The sequence below is a fragment of the Cinclus cinclus genome, chromosome 2 (assembly GCF_963662255.1).
Source record: "Cinclus cinclus chromosome 2, bCinCin1.1, whole genome shotgun sequence".
Lineage (NCBI taxonomy): Eukaryota > Metazoa > Chordata > Aves > Passeriformes > Cinclidae > Cinclus > Cinclus cinclus.
In genome coordinates this window covers 32,229,284-32,234,030 of record NC_085047.1, presented here as the reverse complement: position 1 = coordinate 32,234,030, position 4,747 = coordinate 32,229,284, and positions in this window count along the sequence as shown.

The window sequence follows — 4,747 nt, the reverse complement described above, 5'->3', positions numbered from 1 at the left end:
CCGCATTTGTAGTTTAGCCTGAAGGCTACCAGGTAATCTGTGTATAAATAAGAAAGATAATTTCATTTGTATATCCACAAGTTTCCACTCTGAGGCTTGCAGAGGTGCAGTGACAATAGCCAGATTCCAGCTTTACTCATCTTTCACTGGCATTTGTCACCAAAACTGCACAGCAAAGACAGGCTTCATACTTCAGCTCACAGTTCTTCCTGCTCAGATCTCAGCTTCTGCACATGTGTGGAGAAAGGTTTCAGTTTTGAAAGCAGATTATGGATGACCCATCCACACTCAACAGAGTCACTGAAGCCTTGCAACTGGCTGACCTTCAGCTGCCTTCATCTTTTATATGGCTGCCTTTTCCAGGCATCATAGACCACTGAAATAAACTGCAGCCCTCCCCACCACCACATTTTGTTGAAAAAAATTCCATCACTCATCAAAATCACTACAACCTGTGACTGTTCCACTAGGGATATATGTATATTTTCTTTTATGACCTCAGCATCCATTTAGCTGCTAGAAGACTTTGCCAAGGCTCACAGATCTTAGAACAATGAAAGAAATCTTGAATGCTTGACTAGAGACCTTATTGACCAAGCAGAACTTTATCTGTAGTTACCATGCTTCAGCATTGTTCCCCAAACACCTGGGCCAAACTAAGCATTTCGACCTTTACTGTGTTTAAACAAATCATTACAATCTAATCTTCTTAAAGATGGTTTTATAGGACACAGTCATAGCCAAAATCACAGATTGATGCAGTGCTTTTCAACTAATTTTTGTAGCTGTAATGACCAAGTTTCTTTGCGTTGATTTTCTGATTGCAGCAATTAACCTGTTCACAAGAAAGCTGACAGTGCCTACACCATAAATATATAGTTACAGATCTTGCAGACACATCCAAGCTGGCTTTAGACTGCATGAGTGAGAAGGAATTATAGGAATTATAGAATTATATGAAATGTTAGCAGCCAAAAATGCTTCAAAAGCCGGAAAAAAACATGGTGCTCTAGAGACAGTTGTAATTTTCCTAAAGTCATTTGGTGATTCCCACAGGAAAGAGAGGTTCTTTTCAGTAATAGTGAGTGAAATTTGAGGTCAAGAAATCACACAGAAAACCCCAGAAAGTACTGTGACTGAGCTGACCTATATGAAAAATTATTTGCTGTTGAGTTGTATTACTATAGCTTTTCACAGCAAGACAAATTTTATTTGTAAATATAATCTTATACTAGTAGAACATATCTAGTGCCTCAGATAAACCAAACCACACCATAAAGGCACATTTTTTGGTGTCTAACTATGGCTGCAGCAGCACTGTTTCAGTGGCAGAATGACAGCTGTACTTAGCTGGTAAGTAATTTTTTTAACAAAGATAACTAAATCAAATTTAACTAAATCAAAACATCTCATTCTGCTGTTGCCAAGGCTCCCTGTCACTGCTCTCCATCTACAGACACACAGATCTCTCTCTCTCTGTGCTACAGCTAAGCACAAGCAACTGAGATCTGAAGTTATGGCTCGGGTAACACTCAAAGTTAGCCTGGAAAAGGCCTCCTTTTGAGTCAAGAATGCAAGATAATCTGTCTGTATACAGACATTTCTCCAACATTACCCAAAACAAAGAACCTCTTCCAGTACTTGAAGCTACAAGAAATACGGAGAGAGACTATTTAAAATATATAGAGACAGAACAAAGGGGAATGGATTCAAACTGAAAGAGAACACATTTAAATTAGAAATTAGAATGAAATTCCTTAACGTGAACTTGGTAAGGCACTGGCACAGTTGCTCAGAGATGTTGTGGATGCCCCATCCCTGGCAGTGATCAAGGCCAGGCTGGATGGGCTGAGCTACCTGGTCTAGTGGAAGGTATTCCTGCCCATGACAAAGGGGTTGGGACTGGATGGTCCTTAAGGAGCCTTTCAACCCAAACCATACCATGATTGCATGAAATACAGACTTAGTGATGAAGTATATCTCTAACTTCCTCATAGAGCAATCTTCACAAGCTTCTTGAACATATGCAGCTGAGTTTAAAAGAATCGGTAGGATTTGAAAAGCAAAGACATGCAGTCTGCAAACAATACTGACAAAAAACCATAGAAAACAAATGTCAACAGTTTTGTAAATATTTGCCCTGAAAGCAAACTTTTACTTGTATCCAGTGGAACATTGTTTGATTCTCCTGTGAAAGACAAGTTGTTATATGTTATAGCCAAGAAGATGGGATGTCCTCTGTTTTCCTTTGTTGTGATAAGGTTACAGTGGCTTTTTTTCACCGTGGGGATTTGTTTGGTTGCAAACCTACTAATTCAATAGTTTCTCTATGAAAGATCATTGCATTTTTGTTTATTTCCTTACCAGGTGCACCTACTTCATTGTGATTAGTGGAGGTTTTAAACTAGTGCAGTGAATTATCTGGATGTAGGATACATGGGTAATCTTTGTCCTTCATTTGGTTACTGTTCAGGAGGTGTGTGTGCTCAGAAGACATTGTGACTTGTGCCAGTTCTTGGAAATACAATAGTGCACTTTGTGACCAAAGCCACAATCCAGCCTATATTTGGGCCAAAACACCTGCTTGTTATAACAGTAGGTTATACACAACTACCCTTCTCCACCTTTACAACCTTTGAATGTCACCTAACCCACTTCACCCTCTGATTAAACATTCAAAAGTTGACTCAGAAAGCTTCTGGATTGTGATGATTGTTGATTTAACTTGTTTGGAATTAATACTTTATTAAGTTGCAATAAATTTATACTTACCTGAGAAAGCCAAGAAAAGCAAGAACCTGCAACACTGGTCATCTCCTTTTTCCACAACGCCAGCTCAAGTTCAAGGCCTTGTTAGTGAATTTCTATTCTCTGGAGCTCAGAGAATAGGTATCCCATTGCAGAGAAGATAATTCCAGATCCTTAGGGAAGCTCCTTAACTGTAGAATCTCTTGAGATCCTCTGCAATAGAAATGACAGTGAAGTGGACTTTCAGGACATAACCTCACTCTGTTGTCTGTGTTCTAAGCACCCACACCATACCACCTCTGGGGAACCACCTGCTACTTCCACCATGTTCCCTTTCCACATGGTTTGATACTTCTGGGAAAAATTTGAAAGCATGAGGGAAAATGTTTCATAGACACCCTATGTGCCCTATGTTTTTATAGAAAAAATTTCACAGACCAGAAAGAAACCAGAAGAGACAATCATAAAACATATCAGGATATTAGAGAAAATCATGCTCCCATACAGGTACTCTGCCCTTGGACCCATATCTCTCTGGCAAGCAAGCAGCCACCCAATTTTTCACTCACTCCCATTTTCCAGGAAGCATGTCAAAGAGACTAGTGAGTTGAAATAGCAGCTTAAAAAGGAAAGCAGAAGGTGCACATGAAAGAGAAGTCAAAGAGGGACTTATTCACTGCTTCCTATTTGCAGGCTGATGTTCAGCCACTCTCTGAGATGTAAGGTGTCAGTAAAGTAGTGGTTGCTTCAGAAGACAAATGTTGTTACCACAAATGTCCCTCCTCCTTTCCCCCACCTGCTATTGCTAAGCATGGTGTCATTTGGTAGGATATCTGTACTACATGGTAAGATCTGTACAAAGTTTGGATACAGGACCCAAACTTTGACCTGTTTGGGTCATCTGTCCTGGTTGTGGCCTCTCACAGTCCACTGCCCACCCCAAGCTCCTGGTTTTTGGGTGGGAGATGGGGGAGATAGAAACCCCTGACACTCTGCAAGGACTCTTCAGCAAGAGCCAAAACTCTGGTGAGTTATGAACACTCAAATGCAAAGCACAGGAGGCTGCTGTGGAGAAAGCTGACTTGTAACCTTCATGCCAAACAGGTCCAGTACCAACATTAATGGGAAAAAATTATTTACAGTTATCAAATAACTGCTTTCCAGCATTGTTTTTCTTGTGGGGACCAGCCCACCTGAGTGCTTTGTTTTCTCTTCAGAGTGCAAAAGAACAAAGGAACTTCCTTCTCCCTAATAAAAAAAAAAAAAAAAATCCATTAGCTTCCACACAGGTGTGAAAACTGGAAACCTGGGGAACTAACAAATTCCCATAGACCCAGCAACTGGCTAATTCTGAGCTGAAATGAATCAAACTTCAACAACACTGTCAAGTAAGTGCTCAATGGCTAAGGTAGAATTAATTAAGACTTTTTAGATCTATTTCTGTTTATAGCTTCTCTATTTTTCCATTTTGTCAATTTTCAAAATACCTATGAAGCAAAGGAAAAGAAAGGTCAATGTATTCTTTTAGCCAGAATCTGGTGACAAAGTACAGAAAATTGGTCTACTTCACCCAGATTGTCAATCCAGTAGGTAAATTACAAGAAAATGGGGGAAAGCCCTCAAATGTTAATCTGGTGTGACAGACTTACCCGTGTTTAGGTCACTTCATGCTTTTCAGTACTGTGACAAGTCTCAGTGTAAAACCCAAAGCCCCTTTCCTTGAAAATAAGACCACTAAAGATTTTTTGTGCAGACATTCAGAGAAGTGCTGTGAAATGTTGCAGTCTGGAGACAGTGGGTTGATTTTCGTGGCAGTAGTGTTAGGGGAGGTTCTTGCAAGGAGTAGGATCAACTGGGATCTCCACCCCTGGCTGCAGTTATAAAGGCACTAACATCAAAGGAAGGAGCCAGAGAGGAGTTGAAGAGCAGACTCCTTTCCTCTGGAGCACTGGGTGAGAATGTTGTAGAGCTCTTAAACTAGTAGGCAAGGAATTTTTTC